The sequence below is a fragment of the Gopherus flavomarginatus genome, chromosome 2 (assembly GCF_025201925.1).
Source record: "Gopherus flavomarginatus isolate rGopFla2 chromosome 2, rGopFla2.mat.asm, whole genome shotgun sequence".
Classification (NCBI taxonomy): domain Eukaryota; kingdom Metazoa; phylum Chordata; order Testudines; family Testudinidae; genus Gopherus; species Gopherus flavomarginatus.
Window position 1 is genome coordinate 264,952,523 of NC_066618.1, and position 19,469 is coordinate 264,971,991.

At 41.4% G+C, this 19,469-nt stretch overlaps 1 protein-coding gene across 45 annotated transcripts in view; it reads left to right on the forward strand.

Moving 5' to 3' along the window:
• The window catches only part of RIMS2 (regulating synaptic membrane exocytosis 2), an 885,358-nt gene that overhangs the window by 552,885 nt on the left and 313,004 nt on the right, over positions 1-19,469 (forward strand). The window lies entirely within an intron of this gene.

Consider the following 19,469-nt stretch of genomic DNA (forward strand, 5'->3'; position numbering starts at 1 on the left):
TAAACGGGAATGTGGATATGGAAGTGGATATTACTGCAACTGAGGTAGAGGCCGTACTTGAACAGCTCGATGGGACGAAGTCGGAGGGCCCGGACAATCTCCACCCGAGGATATTAAAGGAACTGGCGCGTGAAATTGCGAGCCCGTTAGCGAGAATTTTTAAGCAATCGATAAACTCGGGGGTTGTGCCGTATGACTGGAGGATTGCTAATGTAGTTCCTATTTTTAAGAAAGGGAATAAGAGTGATCCGGATAATTATAGGCCTGTTAGCTTGACGTCTGTAGTATGTAAGGTCTTGGAAAAAATTTTAAGGCAGAAAGTAGTTAAGGACATTGAGGTCAATGGTAATTGTGACGAATTGCAACACGGATTTACTAAAGGTAGATCGTGCCAAACCAATCTGATCTCCTTCTTTGAGAAGGTGACGGATTACTTAGATAAAGGAAATGCGGTAGATATAATTTACCTAGATTTCAGTAAGGCGTTCGACACGGTTCCGCACGGGGAGCTGTTAGTTAAATTGGAAAAGATGGGAGTGAATATGAAAGTTGTAAGGTGGATAAGGAACTGGTTAAAGGGGAGACTCCAGAGGGTCGTATTGAAAGGTGAACTGTCGGACTGGAAGGAGGTCACCAGTGGAGTCCCTCAAGGATCGGTTTTGGGACCGATCTTATTTAACCTTTTTATTACTGACCTTGGCACAAAGAGCGGGAATGGGCTAATAAAGTTTGCGGATGACACGAAGCTGGGGGGTATTGCTAACACGGAGAAGGACAGGGATAGTATTCAGGAAGATCTGAACCACTTTGTAAACTGGAGTAATAGAAATAGGATGAAATAGAATAGTGAAAAGTGCAAGGTCATGCATTTAGGAATTAATAATAAGAATTTTGGATATACGTTGGGGGCGCATCAGTTGGAAGCGACGGAGGAAGAGAAGGACCTTGGGGTACTGGTTGATAGCAGGATGACTATGAGTCGCCAATGTGATACGGCTGTTAAAAAAGCAAATGCGATTTTGGGATGCATCAGGCGGGGTATTTCCTGCAAGGATAAGGATGTGTTAGTACCGTTGTATACGGCGTTGGTGAGACCCCATCTGGAATACTGTGTGCAGTTCTGGTGTCCCATGTTCAAGAAGGATGAATTCAAACTGGAACAGGTTCAGAGACGGGCTACGAGGATGATCCGAGGAATGGAAAAACTGCCTTATGAAAGGAGACTCAAAGAGCTTGGCTTGTTTAGCCTGGCCAAAAGAAGGCTGAGGGGGGATATGCTCGCCCTATATAAATATATCAAGGGGGTTAACGTTAGAGAGGGAGAGGAATTATTTAAGTTTAGTACTGATGTAGCCACGAGGACGAATGGGTATAAACTGGATATTAGGAAGTTTAGACTTGAAATTAGACGAAGGTTTCTGACCATTGGGGAGTGAAGTTCTGGAATAGCCTTCCGAGGGAAGTAGTAGGGGCAAAAGACTTTCCTGGCTTTAAGACAAAGCTTGATAAGTATATGGAGGGGATGTTATGATAGGATCGTTAATTTGGGCAATTGATCTTGAATTACCACCAGACAGGTCTGCTCAATGGTCTGCGGGGAGATGTTGCATGCGATGGGTACTGAGTTGCTGCGGAGAATTCCTTCTTGGGTGCTAGCTGGTGACTCTTGCCCACATGCTCAGGGTTTAGCTGATCGCCATATTTGGGGTCGGGAAGGAATTTTCCTCCAGGGTGGATTGGCAGGTGCCCTGGAGGTTTTTCGCCTTCCCTTGCAGCGTGGGGCACGGGTCGCTTGCTGGTGGTGTCTCTGCAGCTTGAGGTCTTCAAACCATTTTTGAGGATTTCAATAACTCGGTCCTGGGATAGGGGTTGTTATAAAATTGGATGGGTGGGGTTCTGTGGCCTGCCTTGTGCAGGAGGTCAGACTAGATGATCAGATTGGTCCCTTCTGACCTATGAGTCTATGAGTCTATGAGGGGAGAGAGCACAAAAGACAATCAACTCTCCCTTCCCACCCCCCAACACATGCAGCCTAGCCAATGGAAGTGGAGAGAGATGGAGCATTCTTTCCTCCGTCAGGACCCTCTCCCTGCACATATTCCAATCTTTACCTGCATTCTGGGTAGGGGAGAAGGAGAAAGGTTCCAGAGCAGCAAAGACAAATCTGCCTCTTCCTTCCTCATCCTCTTAGTACCCCAGATGTTGTCTTTCTTGTGCTGGTCAACCATGCATCTCTTCACTTTAATGATTCCCACCAGGTAATATTTTTATTTTGTTTTAATAATTATCTAGGTTTCCAGTTCAATCATTGTTAAGTATCCTGACATGACATTGCTTTTAGCTTTACCCAAACCTTTAAGTAATGGAACTTATTTGTGGTGTAGACAATACCAGGAACTTGAACTGGAATATAGAATATCTTTGGGAAAATGAATTCTGGCCTGTGGAATGATAAAATAAAATGCCCTTTTCACAAACTTTGGGTTAGATATGATGGATGTCTTCTCAATCCCCAAATCATTCTCCCCAGTCATGTTTTTCACTTGCTCCCCTTCACATAGACTAATGAGAAAAAAGGAGATACTAGTAATTGTGAAAACTATAAAATTGGATGTTATTGATTTCTACTTTTTTCCTTCTAGTAAGTCTACACCCACATATGTTATGAATACTACTCCTGGGGGAATTCTGCACCAAAATTTTAAAATTTGATACCAAAAACATAAAAATTCTGCACACAATATTTTACAATTCTGCAGAATTCTGCATATTTTGTCAAAATAACACAATATAATCACGTTAGTTTCAATTATTTTGGTAACTTATTTAAACTACAATACAGTGGATGGAGAATGGGAGTGGGGAGCACTGGAGGAAATCCCCAAACCCCCTCTGTCTAATAGTAATGTAGCTACTTTTGACCTTTTACTTCTAGTTATCAGTTAACAAATATATGCAGCCATATGCTCAGTGTTACATTATAGGCAACTGAAGAGCAAGTGAGGGCTGGAGACTCAAACTCACAATTTATGTTCGCTACTGACTGTCTCCAGAAACAGTTCATGGAGCACATTTTGATAGGAAATTTTTCAGTCCAAAAATTTATACCATAAAGCGCCATGAGCATTTATAAGGTCACACGGTCCTTTACAGTGAAGCTCCTTTTCACCACTCTGGCAATGTAAAGGAGCTTTAAAATGTTAACACCTGTTTTATACTCCTGGGGGAATTCACTAAGAACAATGGGAACAATTTACTAAGCAGGCAGGCTGCTACATTCTGCTCTGCCCGAGGGGACAGAGCCTGCTCCGTCCTACCTCTTCAGAAACACTGGAAAGCCCTGCCTCTCCACACCAAGTGTGCTACAGTAGTTGAGCGAGAGGAACAGAATGTCTCTCTCTCTCTCTCTCACTTGCACAATTGCCCAGCCCCACCCCCTGACAGTGATTTACATCTCTACCAGCTGCTCCGGATGCCCAAATCGACCTGCTTGATCTGCCAGAGAGGGGCACGTGATCGCTCTTTCAGCTTCTCTTTGCTTCCCTGTCAGAAGTCATTTTTCTGAGGGGAAGTAAAAAAATCTATGGGGGCCATAAATTCTGCACACATGCAGTGATGCAGAATTCCCCCAGGAGAAGAATATGAAATCCAGAATACATATCTAAAATACTTCTATTTTATTGTAATCATCAAGAAGGCTCCTGTACCTACACACACACACATATTTCTGTTATTACCAAACATTTATATAAGAGTTGTTATAGTACTCTTGTGCCTGTATTGAATTGGAGTTCCACCAGGGATAATTAAATATTAATGAAGTCATTTCCATGAAATTATGTAGCTAGGAAAGTCATTTTTGGATGTGCTTCTGAAAGATAAATTAAAAAGGTGACTCACTTTAAATTGCATCATGGTCCCTGGGGAATACAAATTAGATTATAAAGCACTTCAGGACAAATAATTACAGGAGTCATGGCAAATATGATCATACTGTACAATGGGAGTATGCATATGTGAAGGAAAATTAAACTATACATTACTTTCTAATGCAACATAAAATATTGGTAGCTGGTAATATTTTCTGATTTTAAAACAAGTTTCATGGGAAAATGTTACTGATTCTGTTAGTAACTTAGTAATTTTCAGGAACCAATCCTGCAAGGTGCTGACTACCCTCAACTACCATTGAAGTTCGTTTTAATAAGAGTTGAGGACATTCAGCACTATTAAATAGGAACTATTCACCACCTCACACATTTGGACCCTAACTATATTTTTGAAACTATGCTTTAATTTGATCCCTGCTGTATTTTAAAATTAATTTTGGTTAATGAAACCAAACAGTGAAGAAAAGTTGTAGACGCCCTTTTCCTGTGTCCCTTCTAAGGACTGGCTTACACTTGAAAGTTAATGCAGAACAAGTATCAGAGGGGTAGCCGTGTTAGTCTGGATCTGTAAAAGCAGCAAAGAATCCTGTGGCACCTTATAATGCAGAACAAGAGTGCCTTTCAAAGGGTGTGTCTACACTGCAATTAGACATCCACGGCCAGCCCGTGCCAGTTGACTTCTGCTTGCAGGGCTTGAGCTGCAGGGCTGTGTAATTGCTGTGTAGACATTTGGGCTTGGGCAACAGCTGGAGCTCTGGGATCCTCCCACATCTCAGAGTCCTAGAGCCTGGGCTCCAGCTTGAGCCCAAATGTCTACACAATAACTGAAGAGCCCGTGAGCCCAAGCCCTGCGAGCCTAAGTCAGCTGTCACAGGCCAGCCACCACTTTTTAATTGAAGTGTAGACTTACCCAAAGTGGCTTAACCTAAATGGGAACTCTAGGAACCTTTGTTTCAGAATGAGAGCATCCACACATACAGTTGATCAGGAAAAATTCTGTGTGTAGACAAGCAGTGAGTGCCCTCAATAGCTATTTGTTTATCTAGGCTAATTATTTAATAACAAGTGTATATTAAAAAGGATCAAACATTGTCACAGCTAGTTTTGCTCTTTGAGAATAATATGTAAATAGGATACCAGAAATGTATGGAGAATTTAAAAATAGGTAGGAATGAAAAATGAAAAGAGTAAAGCCCTCATCCAGCAAAGCACTTAAACATGTGTATGACTTCAAGCACGCCAATATTCCCATTGACTTCCAAGAGTTCAAAGATTTTTCAGTTGATTTAATTGGAAATGTTTATATGTGTAAAGTTATGCAAGTTATTGTTACCCTTTTGCACCTGAGCAGCAAGTCAAAGAAGCTGAGATGGAGTCAGGCATCTGTGATGCAATCATATTTACAATGTACAAAGACCTGTTTCCTTGGACACAGGAAAAATCAAACAACAACAGGAGATAGTTTCATTGTTTACAGCTCCAAGCCCTTTTCAGTCAGCACTCAGTCCAAAAGTTCTCCCTAGGCTTTTCTCAGGGCCATGCTTATTCACTCTGTGTCTGGAGCTTCCTTGTTGCCTTCTGTCTTCATGTCTGTTGTTTCTCTCCTTCTCTCTCTCACACAGACATCCACCCACACATCAAACAATATTTAGCAAAATCCCTCTTCCCGACAAAGTGCTAATTCTTGAGCAGACTCACATGTGCTTTTGTTCTGGTCAGAGATATATCCCAGTGTTTTTGTTTGAGGCTCCTGTTTTTTCTGACATTCACCCTGAATGAAAGGTACACTCACCAACTTAAAACAATGTTTTCACCCAGCCCCACAACACTGAGACCCCACTCCTGCAAACATTTATGCATAAACTTTACTTTAAGCATGTGAGCAATCCCACTGAAATGAGTTACTTTGCTGAGGTTGTTCAGGTGTTTTATATTAAACGTGTAAATGTATGCAGGATTTGAGACTTGGTGCTTTCCTGGGTCAGGGCCTATGTTCTCTCTGTTGTTTTGGGGTGCTTACATTTTAAGCCTTATTTTCAGCGCCCTTGTAATTTTAGATCTCCTGTTTCTCCCCCACCTTTATTTTCAGTGTACACTACAATATTTTTTATCTTTGAAGACAATTTTTAAATTTTCAGGCTTAAAATAATACATTTTAGAAATGTCACCTCTGTTGGCATAGAAGATTGACTGTTATGCCTCCTGAACAATGCTGGAATGCAGCTGCATTCTGGAGGGGATTCATTCCCCCAGAGAAGGTAGTCAGGCAGTGTTTGCACCTGCTTCCTCCGTGAACACTTCTGTCAGGGAGGGATTCTTTGAAGTACAATTAGGATATTGTAGGAGTCCCCAGTGGCTGCTTGTCATGGTATAATTCCCCACTCTGAACCTTAGCGACCAAAAGATGGGGTACCAGCATGAATTCCTCTAAGCTCAGTTACCAGCTCAGTACTTGTAGCGCTGCCACAAACCAGGAATTCCAGTGCCTGGTACACTCTGGTCCCCCCAAAACCTTGCCCGGGGACCCCCAAGACCCAGACCCTCTGGATCTTAACACAAGGAAAGTAAACCCTTTCCCCCCGTTGCCTCTCCCAGGCTTCCCCTCCCTGGGTTACCCTGGAAGATCACTGTGATTCAAACTCCTTGAATCTTAAAACAGAGAGGAAAATTCACCTTACCCCCTCCTTCTCTCTCCCCCTCTCAGATTCTCCCTGAGAGAGAAAGTAATCCTAACACAGAGAGAAATTAACCTCTCTCCTCCTTCCCTCCTTTCTCCCCACCAATTCCCTGGTGGATCCAGACCCAGCCCCCTGGGGTCTCACCAGAATAAAAAAAAAATCAGGTTCTTAAACAAGAAAAGCTTTTAATTAAAGAAAGAAAAAACAGTAAAAATTATCTTTGTAAATTTAAAATGGAATAGGTACAGGGTCTTTCAGCTATAGACACTGGGAGTACCCTCCCAGCCTAAGTATACAAGTACAAATTAAAATCCTTTCAGCAAAATACAAATTTGAACTCCTTCCAGCCAAATACACATTTACAAATAAAGAAAACAAACATAAGCCTAACTCGCCTTATCACCTAGTACTTACTATTTTGAATCTATAAGAACCTGCATCAGAGAGATTGGAGAGAAACCTGGCTGCATATCTGGTCACTCTCAGAACCCAGAGAGAACAACAACCAAATTCTAACAGCCCACATACAAACTTCCCTCCCTCAAGATTTGGAAGTATCCTGTCCCCTGATTGGTCCTCTGGTCAGGTGACAGCCAGGCTCACTGATCTTGTTAACCCTTTACAGGCAAAAGAGATATGAAGTACTTCTGTTCTATTAACTCTTACTTATCTGTTTATGACACTGCTGCTCTCAAACTGTGCTGAATCTAATTATTTCTTGGGCACCTGTGCCAGCACTGCCCATTTTTGAAGCTACTCTGGTTAACTCCAAGCCCCTTACCAAACTTCCCAGCAAATCAGGGGCATGGGATGCCTTGTGCTATTATAACTACCACCAGGCTTCAAGTCCACAGGGGAGCCAGACACATCCTAACTTCTCCCTCTGCAGTTTCAAGGAGCTAGTGAAAGATTTCCTACTTGCAAAAATATTTTATCTGTTAGATGTTAATTGCAGCAAATGCCAATGGAACCAGCTAATACTGGATTGAAACTATAAACAGAATGAAATATGATTGAATCAATTAAAACCTTTCATACTATTCCATTACTTCATTATCAGCAGAATTTTGCTATATTGGAGTTCACTCTAAGTGGGTTCCATTGCAGTTTGTAAACAGTTTACTTGGTAATATTTATAGTGCTGCCACTTATAGGGCTTCAAATGCTGCTGCCTCTACATTTTCTGATGCTACACTTTTGGGATGAAAGCCTGGCCCCATGGAAGTCAATGGCAGTTTCACTATTGACTTCAGTGAGGCCAAGATTTCACCCAAAGATAACAAGACAAATGTCACATGCTGGATTTTCATATGCTAAAGTGGGTGGACTCATTTAAATCACACCTCTCCCTTGCCTGTGACCCTGCCAGCAGGTAGGCGATCTTGGGGGACAACTACTGCACTGGTGGGGTGCAAAATAAACTTTATTAAGAAAATGAAAAAACAGGGAAAATTCAATAGTGAGGGGTATGGGGTTTGTTAAGGTAGACAATTGGGGAGGGGTTTCTTTTAGTAAATAGTATAGCGGGGTTCAATAGTGGGGTACAATACAGTGGGGTACAATACAGTTGGTAACCAATTAACACTGAAGTATAAACGTAACAGGTAGCTAACAATTTCTATGTAAAGGGTGTGTCACAGCAGCATATAACCAACTAACAGGTTATGGGTAAAATGTGTTAAATAACCAACAACTCTAGGTAAAAATGTGTCACAGTGGTGTAAATATAAAATGTGAGGTGTGTTAGAGAGAAAAAGGGTAACCAATGGGATTTTATGCTAGACTTCAATAATACAATTGAGGTTTGGCAGCAGTAGGAGCGGGGTGAACACGTGGGGGAAGGGATTAAAAGAGAGAGAGAGAGAGAGAAAGGCAGTGGTAGAGGAATGAGGTTGGGGGATGGAGGAAGAGGAGCACGTGGTGGAGCAGAGACCAAAGGCAGAGGCGCTGCGGAAGGAGATTTAAACTCAGGGAGACACAGAGAGCAGAGAGGCTGCAAGTTTAAACAGCAGAGAGACTGCAACGAGTGACTGGGAAGCTCAGGGGGAGACACGGGCAAGCTTCGGGGGGGGGAGTTAGAGCAGTGGGAAGACAGACTTAACCACAATTATACAGAACACAGCAAAATCTTGTTTATGATCTAACTTAACCAAGACTACAAAAATTAGCAAGTAACAGAACACAATGCAACAATTCTTTTTTAAACCTAACTTACAGAGCACAATACAAACAATTCTTTAAACCTAACTTAACCACAGCTATGCAAAATGAAATTACAACTTATCTAGACTAAGAACCTGATTCTAATAGGTGCACCTTACACTATGCCGATTCTTTGATCGGGAGGGGGAGCAGTTCCAGAGGGCAGAGTGGTGTGTGCCCAGGGTACAGCCCCAGCGGGGGAGGTGGCTGCAGCAGTGGGGCGGCTGCAAGCTGGCGGCCCAGGATACAGTCCAAGAAGGCACAGCTTAGCAGCAGCACAGGCTTATTTTTAGCAGCAAAGGCGCTGCGGAGCAAGAAACAGATTACAGATACAGACCAAGGAGTTAGCTTGGGTCTGTCTGCTGGGGAAACAAGGCCAGCAGCTAGGACAGGGGGAGTCTGCAAGAGGGAGTTCTTACCAATCCCCAGGACAGCAGCAAGCACACAGGCAGGAACAGCAGTAGCATCGGAGGATGGAGAGAGGACTCGATTCTCTTACAATAATCAGGAGATCTCCAGGCACAAATTCGTTGTTCGTGGGAGGGGAGTTTAAAAACGGGGGTACACTCAAAAACAAACGAGAGCGGGGAGAGGGCCCCCCAAAGACCCCTAGCTGATCAGACCAGGAGGTAAAGCAAGGACCTTCTCCGAGGTCTGATCAGAAAATGTCCGGCTTTAAAGGCAAACTCAGGCAGTTTCCCACCAGTACTTTTGATTGGCTCCTCTTGATACAGGGGAGGAGAGAAGGCAGGGAAAGGCTGCAGGTAAGCATAGGCATGCCTGGGCATGTTCTGAGCCACAGGTATGACTCATATGCTTAATTAGTTGGCCACTTCAGGTCTTGCATTTCTGGGCAGCACCTCCCACACCGAGCCCGGGTCTGAAAAAAGGAGCCAAACAAAGAAGCAAGAAGCCCCCTCCCTAGGCAGAGCAATGGCTCCAGTTAGTCTGTACAAGCCATTCCTATGAATAGGGCTGTGACTTTAGTTAGCACAATGACCGGGAGGGGCGGCCACACAGGACAAACAGAAAGGAGAGGGGAAAAGGAATGCAGCAGGGGGACAGCTGTAACAGACAGCCTGGACCTAGAACTCTAGATGCAGAAGATGAATTAAGCATTATTATTGTAATGAGATCTGAAAGAAGACTTCTACATTAAAAAAAATGCTGAATAACAATACTGTTATCTCAAATTTAAAAATGAATGTTTTATTTTTTTACATATCTTCACTATCTCAAATAGGACCTGCGTTAAAATGTAGTGTAAAGGAATAGTTTTTATATAAACTTTTGTGCAAACATTTTACTTAAGGGAAGCCAGTATTGTTAAGTCTTTATTAGCTATTTCTAGCTCTCTTGGTTTTTGTATACATTTTTTGAGAGATTTAAGAGACATATTTGATTCATGAAATACATGCGTATGAAACATGGTCTTTCATACCGTTAACATGTTGTGATATTCTAATAATCATAGGAAAATTCATCCAAGGATGTAGAGTAGGAATTGCCTTACAATTACCATAAAAACTCTATTAAATTATTTAAGAAAAGAAAGGAAGGGACTGTAAGGAGGAAACATAGAGAACCAGAAAAACTTGTGTCAGATATCTGATATTGGACACCAGTGTTTCTGTGTTTGATACAGTAAATGTATTTGTAAGGAATAATTCATTCTCTCAGAAGGATTATCCATGTAATGCTGTGTAAAAGAGAGGGATCTTGAGTTATATGATATACAAGTGCCAATCACACGTACTAAAGATGTGGGGATCCAGTTTAAATTGTTAAGCAGTAAATGTTTATTTAAAAATCAGTGTTCGGTATTACTTTGAAATAGATTATTTCATTCCTCATCCTTAACCGCCTTTTAGACTCTTGCACCCTATTATACAATGTGAGAATGCACTAATATACAATGAAGAATCCATGTGAAAATACAGATTTTTTAAAATAAATTTGAGTTGACTTCTCTCACTTTAAAACCAAAAGTTACATGGAAATCAGATTTCAGTGATGTCCTAAATGCCCACAAAATAGAGGATATTTTAAAAAATAAATGTTTTCTCAACAAATAGAACATGCAGCTAAATGATAGCTATGTACAGTCATCCCTCTCTAACTATATCATAACTCCAATTATTAGCTAATCTCTGAGCCCTGTATCTCCACATTAAAAGTCAAATCCATTTTAATGTGCCGTGTTTTTGCAACATACAGAATATCCATTTTAATGGAATAATAATTTTGCCTGCTAAAAATGCTGACAGAAAACTAACTGTACATACAGTTGAAGCCAACCACATGTTTTTTTCCAGTATGACATGGCATACAATTTTGCATGCCATGTTGTAGGCACAGGACTTGTAGGCACAGTTATTTTTTTATAGGAAATAACGACAGATAGATGCATTAATTCCTACATAATTGAGGGACTACTTTGCTACTAGCTTATGTTAATATAAAATGTAACAGGTATTGCTACTGTGTAAAATGTCACAATTTTGCTAATTATTAAATTATTAGGGGTTTACACATACAGTCATTATTCCTTTGAGTGAATTAATTACAAATTTGCTAAGATTATTTTCTGGCAACAAGGCATAGAGCATATTAATCCAGTTCTAGAACACTATCCGATATCTGTTAGTTATTTGTATTGATACTAAATTGAATGAAGTGATGTGCTTGAAGTGGTTGCTTTTAAAATTATTATACAGGAATTTTATTAAGAAGCATTACTAAGTCTACTTACATTTGAAGATACAAAATTCCAGATCAATCTTTTCTTCTTGCAAATGTATATTCCACTCAGGTGTGCATAGGCCCAGAGCACCGAAGCCAGAGAATTTTGCTTAGTGGTATCTTGTACCCTCTGGCCCTCCTAGCCCATCTCATGGCTATATAAGGATGGTGTCACCCTCAGTTCCTTCTCACCACACGTGGCCTGAGTCAAAGTGTTCCATGCAGATTTACCTCACAGTTTTTGAGAACACAGAGATCTTGTCAGCTTTTGTACATAGTTATTCCCTCACCAGGTTTCAAACACTGCCCATTGTGTGGGGTAAGCATGCCCAATAATGAAGCCCACACCCAGTGTTTATTGTGTTTAGGCAAGGGGCACATTAGGGAAAAGTGCTCCATTTGTCACTCCTTTAAGAAAAGGACACAGGCTCCTGACATGCCACTGGTTTCAGACTCTTCTCTCTTGAAAGAAAGGGACTTTCTCCTTCCTTTGGTTGCCCTAAGAAAAGACCTCAGAAGACTAGTTGGAGCCATTCCAGGGCTCAGAGATACTCACCCTCCTGTTGTAGGAAGAGTTGGGGACATCACCATGGCTCTCCAAGTGCCTAAGATAGAGCAGGGATGCTCTTCATTACCAAAGCAGGATCAGAGTGGCATTGCACTGTTTACTCCAGCAATGTCCATCAGGTGAGTCTGGTAGCAACCTTGGTTTCAGCACTGACAGTCTCAGCCCTGCTTGCTTATCAGACAGCAACTGATTTACTCTGCCTTTTTGTTCCCAACTCTGACAGGGTGTACTAGGCCCGAAAGCCCCCTGCTGGAGTTCTCATGATTCTACCACATCCCAGTCCAGGAAAAGAGCAGAAGAATGTAATCCTCCAAGCTTATAGAGAGGCTGTGTGGGAAGCAGCCAGTCAGAGAGAGAGGCTGAGGGAGCAGCCAATCAGAGCCCAAAAAGGAGTTGCTGGACAGAGAAGTTTGGCCTGCTGGCATGCAGCAGGGGAGCAAGGAAGGTGCTCCTGGCTGGCTGCCGGGACTCAAATATGGGAGAAGGTGCAGGGTCCATGGGGAAGTAGCCCAGAGGAACGTAGTGAGTAGTTAAAGGGATGCAGAAAGCAGCTGATTCTCATAGGGTTTCTGAGTCGGGACCCAGAATAGTGGGTGGGCCTGGGTACCCCCCAACAGCCACTGGGGAAGTGGCTTAAAAGTCCAGAGCACAGGGAGCTTTATCAGGCCCACCCTGATATACCCCAAAAGGAAATCAAATTGAAAGGCAAATTCAGGTGGAGTGCTGGGCCAAGCGGCAAAGAGTCTCCAGGTAGGAAGGCCTGGGGGTGCTGCTCCATAACACAGTAGGGACTCTTGCAAGCCAGCCCAGGGAGGGCTGCAGATCAACCAACTGAGGGTTCCATGATGGGGCCTGTTGTACAGTTTAAGGACTGAGTCCAGGGAGAGCCACAGCTCAACCAACCAAGGGTACCGTGATGGACCCTGTTGGATTGATTAAGGACCTGAGCTGAGGGATGGGGCTGCAAGCTGATACCAACTGAGGGTCCTGATATAGGCCCTGTTGGATGGAACAAGGACAGAGTCCAGGGAGGACTACAGATGAAAAGGCTAACCAGGATACTGTGATAGCCTTGGTTGGTCAGATTGAGAACTGAGCCTGGGGAAGGCTACAGTGAGTTCCAACTGAGGGTACTGCCATAGCTCCTGTTGGACTGTTTATCCCAGAAGGGATCTATTTATTTATGTTCACATGGACTGAGTGTCACTTGGCCAGAGGGCTGAGTCACCAAAGATCCACCTACAGACGGCAGTGGTGGACATGAACTGAGAAAAAAGTGAAAGCACGCACCTGACCATGAAGAAGCGCTCACAAGAGGCAAGTGGGCCCCCGTCACACCAACTCTGTACTGTTTCAGGAGTCCTCTTCTATAGGGTACTCTCACTGGTACCGACGCAATCTGGATTTGTTGCATTGCCGTATGGCCTTTTGCCTTCTTCTGTACCAATTAGTAGGCCTGCTAGAGACGTGATACACATCTTGTCATTAGTACCAAGAATTTCTTCCCATGCACCAACTCCAGTTTTGAGAAGCAGCGTGGGCCGAGGGATGTGTTAGCTGCGGCTTCTCGCAGCCCCCATTGGCCTGGAATGGTGAACCACGGCCAGTTGAAGCTGCGATTGACCAAACCTGCAGTCGTTGCAAATAAACAAACTGTCCTGGCCACCAGCAGATTTCCCTGATGGGCCACATGCCAAAGGTTGCCAATCCCTGCTCTAGACTGACAATTCACCTTCTGCACGATCCACTGAAGTCTCCACTTTAACCAGTTCCTTACCCACCTTTTGATTCTCATATTAATCACCATCTTCTCTAATTTAATAATTTCCCATTTAGAACTGTGTCAAATACTTTATTGAAATCCAGGTAGATTAAATCTACTGCCTTTCCTTTGTCTAGAAAAATCAGTTTTCTCAAAGAAATAGATCAGGTTGATATAAAATTAATTGCTTTAGTAATATTTCCAGCCAGCCTTCAAATATTCAGCTTTTTAAATCTTTCATTGTAAATAAATACTTTGTGCTTTTACTCATTTTTATTACCCTTCTTTGCATTCCCCAAATTTTAAATACTGTCCAGAGGTGTAGGCAGTGTCTTAATTGCCATCTCTTCAATGCAGTATAAAAGGGAATTGTCATATTTATGATACATAACACTCTGCCTGTGCAGAGAAGAGCTTATTGATATTTTTGATACCACATTGCATTGTAAGCTTGTCTCTAATTTGCTGTTCACAATCATTGCTAGGCCTTTCTTGGAGTTAAGACTTCCTAGCTTTCTGCCGTCCACTGAATATGTCTCTGACATTATTCTTTCCCATATGTATTTATTTGTGTTTTTCCAAGTTAAACCTAATGCTGTCCATTTTTGTAGCCTCTCCTCGGACAAACTATATTATTTTTCTGTCTTCCTAGTGCCTGCAACAACTCTCAATATAATCAGCAAATTGAGTTAGCATACTGTTTACTCCTTCTTAAGATTTTTAATGAACGTGTTAAATATTCCCAGAGCTAACAGGATCCCCTGTGAAACTAAAGAAAGTTCATTGTGAGCATACTGGCTATAATACACAAATTAATATTTTTAAGATACAGTGCATTTCTAATTATTTCTACTTCTGTAGATCTGACTTGAATGTCTATTATAAACTTGATTTATAGGTATCATTTTATTTCAAATGTGGCATGATAACATTAAACACTTATTAAAATTCCAAGACCTTTAAAACATATTTTGAGTTATGTTCACAATGCCATTTTATTGATTTGTTGAGCGACATAGCTTAGTTTCTTAATTTTATATAACAATTTAAAATATAAAAAAATATTTTATGAGAGCATCTGCCATAATGTCTAAACTATCCGAGATACAATCTGCATGGAATTCTCTTCTTGTATCTTGTTCCCAACATGGTCATAGTTTTTTTGGCTCTTTGAGGTAGCAGATGGTAGCTGGCAAAACCTCTTACTGGTCAGTCATATGCCACAAGTTGGCCCTATATCACCTATAGAACTTTCCACTCTTCTTTATCCCAGTCATATAAAGACCATTGCTCAATATCTGACCATTTGTCTGGCTAGTTTATCTTATCTGCCTATCAGTGCTCAGTTGTATGCTTTCTGGTTTTGCTGACTTCCAGAGAGCCCCAATAAAAGCCTCATGTACATGGCATCTCTCATATATCAACCTTCCCTTTTTTCTTCATTCTCTACAAATACCAATTTCATCAATAAGAAATTAGTCTCTGAACATTATTTCTTTGTGCAGAAGAATATTTCCTTGTTTTGTAAAGCAGCATGTATTTCTATGGCACTACTTAAGTAATAAATTATAGTTTGTTTTTGTTGATGCTTTGAGTTATGTGGTCACACAATATAACTTTCTTGAGGTCTGTGCCTCTAATTGCCTTAAAATACCTTTTCTACTAATCTTTTAATCTGAGCATCAATGTGTCTTCTATTTTGGCTTCAGATTGTTTCTGAATGTAGGACATATAGGCCTGTAGGAGTGAAGACATTAAACAGACTCTTGATAGAGTGAAATAACCTATCAAAGAGTTCTACAATTTCTTATTGAGCTCATGAAGCCTCATAGACCTTGAGAAAGCATATGCATGAAACATATGAATGGGTAAGGAAGAATTTTTCTAAGTCAAAGGATAGTGGCTCATAAATTAGGACCAAGAAAGTGGCCAGGACCTAATAGTCAAGAAGCTGTTTAGGAGCTTTGACTGTTGACCCAGATAGGGGGAGCTGAGATCATATTGGTGGAGTCATCACCTCCTATTGTTCCCCTAACAATGCTTGCTTGGGAAAAATACCCAGATTTGTGCATGTGATGAAGAACTAGTATGCTAGGAAGTAGGGCCCAAAAGGGGACCAAAGGTCAGACTGACCTCACTTGACCAGGATTGGACTGTGCAGTTGGAGTCCAAAGTCTGTGATCCTCTGATCAGAAGATTGCTGAGAAGATCCTTTGGAACAACGACAGGCTGGGTTTCTTCCTTAAAAGACCTGGTAAATGAAAAAGACTCTGTTCCTCCAGAGGTCACCACGATGACAACCAGATGGCTGATACTCCTACTTTCCCTCCAAAGAAAAAGTAGAGACCAAGACATTGTAGAACGGCCAGTTGACCGGAGGATGATGCCTGCTAGCTTGACAATACCTGAGCCACAAGACATCTCCTAATTCCTCAAACTGCCATTTCTGACTGACTGTAAAGCTCCACAATCAAGCAAGGTGAAGAGCAGATCCTTTATCTTTTTCTAAGTAACTTGCTTTTTTTGTTTTTTTCCTTAACAGGATACTTGAATACCTGTGCAGAGACGCCTGCCGGGAAAAGACTTCTTATCCTAGCCCATTTAGGGGTGCATGCATATGTGTGTATAGCCAGTAATAGTGCATGCATATAAGCCCACAATCAAATTACCATTGGGCATTGATTAACCTAGGTTGAAAGAAAACCTTACCACAGATCACTGGAGGTATTAACTATGGTATTTAACACATTAAAACTTAACCCATTGTTTCAACAAGGGAAAATGTAAGCTGCTAAGTAAACTGCATAGAGAAAGAAAGACCAAATAATCCATTTAATCTCTGGTATTTTGTTAACTATGTGATTTGATTAGTGATTGTGCTCATGCAATGATTTGACCAGTTGTTGATCTCAAGTTGTTCTTTCCAATTCTATTCTGTGTTATTGTTAATTCCTTGATTTGGCTATCTTGATTTACACTGTAAGATCAATCAAATTTTCATTTTTTTTAGTATTTTATGGAAGCATAATAAATTGGTTAAACTTCTAATTGTTTATGCTCTTGAATAAAAGCCAGAAACACACCAAATTGGTTTTCTCTGATTAAATGATGATGAGGAAAACACAATCTTAATTAAAGGGATGTGAATTAAATATTTGACTCAAGTTCTCAAAACCCTATTGTTGTTACAAGGAGTTGTATCAGCATATTGGTATCAAGGCTTTGACGTGTCAAGATTTTGCTCCAGTAGTCTTCCACACATAGATATGTCTGTCAACTCTCAACATTTTATATTGTATATAAAGCTTGTATATCTTGACCCATTCAGTGAGCATTCTGTTAGACATCTGCCACACTGAGTGTTTTGGTGTTTTTTGTGTTGATACATCTTCGTCAATAAATGCAGCTAGTATTTATACTGTTATCTTTTACAGGGTGGCATCTCTCTCCCTTGATCCACACAAAGGAGGAAAGAAGGAATTTTAAGAATTGAAGATGTGTGTGTGTAGCAGGAAGAAATTGCTTGCAGATTAACATGATTGCTGCATCCTTTGTCTTGGAGTCAAGCATGATATATATGGGTACTAGATTTGCTTGACGAGGTCATGCTTCATGGGAACCATGACTCTAAGTCAGTTGGGTTTGGTTTAGTTTGTTACCAGTGGCCAAGACTGAGAAGTACCTGGTCTAGGAGCACATTGGAATAATATGGTAGTGTCCTATTTCTGATGAGTTAATGAAGACATGGCAGATACCTGCTGTGGCTAAGAAAAAACCACCTGAATCCGTGAAACTGGACCCCAGGACAGAGTTTCAATGCTGCAGTCCTTTTGGAAGTGGATTTACTGTTTTGTGGCTGCTCTCTTATGGTCTGCAGTCTATAAGGCCAGAGAGCAAATTGGGGCGTGGATGAATGCTCATGCTTTAGTTGAATTTATTCTCCAGGCAGGGAATGCCAGGATAGATTATCAATTTTGTGAATGAGGTTATGGATCTGGCCCAGTATGAGGTGCGAGCAGCCTTTGATGTATATGATATATTGCCTAGAATTATTGGCTGAGCAGTGGATATCTGAAGGTCTGCTTGCTGTAGGCATCTGAATTCCACGTGGGATTCCACAGAGCTTCAAGATCTTCCATTCACCAGAAAGGGTAATTCAGAATTCAGTGGAACAGCTCTACAGAGTGCAAAGGAATGTGAGGTCACCCTGCTGTTTCTGGGATAACCCTGTTTTCCTCCCCATGAGAGGTGAAGGCAGAAGCAACCTTGTATGCCACTGTACACACTGACTGGATTCAAGTGTGCCTAGAGACATCCAGCAAGGCAGTCAGGGACAACAGCTGTGAATCTCTTTCGCTTTTACCTAAACAAGAAACTACAACTCTTCTGCTCGTGACACCAGGAAGGGACCAGATTATTAAAGGACATGGTGATGGTGGTGCCTGCATGCCTCTCTGTCAGTACCTTTCTGTTAGCAAAGGTTCTGACAAGCTTAGATGTATGGGTTTGATTATCCTAGTAGTCCGATATAGACTCAAACTTGTACGATTCTCAGCTTTGTTGCAGATAGCAGTGACTGTTCCTACAGATAATTGCTCAGAACCAGGCTGTCTTGCTCTCTTCCATGCTGAGAACCTTTGAAAAGTTTGGTTCTTGTCAGAGTAGAGTTCCATAGGTGTTCTATCTCAAATCCTGCTGTTATCTTAGATGTTTGCCAGAAGGATTTATAACTTTAAGTGGCAACATTTTTCAGTGTGGTGCAATCAGGCCATTGTGGATCCCTTTCAGTACCCCTTGCCAAACTGCTTGACTGCCTTCTTCTGGATGAAAAATCAATTCCATCCATGTTTATTGGGTAACTACTATGTCTTGTCATAAAACTCTTTGAAGACCAGAGTCTCTGCAGCCCCTTGTCATCAGGATTAGTTTTAAAATTCTTCCATCTCTTGTGATACAGCTCCCTGTATCATTGGATATTAGTATGGTCCTGACAAATGTCATGAAAGCTCCTTTACAGCTGCTCAGTATCTGTGATCCCATATTTATTACCTAGAAGATAATGTTCCTGGGGCAGTGACTTCATTTTCAGGAACTGGCAGATTTAGGTAGGACAATATGATGATATTTACTTATCTGCAATTCCTTCCAAGGCTGGAGATATATTTCCACCTTAATGAGTCTATCATCCTTTCAACATTTATTCATATTCATATGCTCATCCTGCTAAGTCTCTTCTCCATAAACTTGATATTAAATGAGTTTCTTCTTTGTGTATATGAAATATCTTAGAAAGTCTGTCTATCTCATTTTTCCCCCTTTGATTCCATTTCTTTCTGTTAATGTCTGTAGAATGGGTACAGCTGTCATAAACAGGACCATTTGTTTGCATTTTGCCATCTGATTCCATTTTCTACTTCTATAGCTTGGTAGGTTTTCTGTTAGGTCTTCTCATGAGTCATACTATCTAAACATCAAGGATGTTAGCTTCAGGGCATTCACATTTTCCTTCTTACATACCCTTACAAAGCAATCACTATTGCTTAAATTTGATCCCAAGAGTGGAATCCCATTTCAGTATGTCAGTGCTGTTCAACCTATTTCTGAAGTAGGAGTTCCCAAACCTTCCC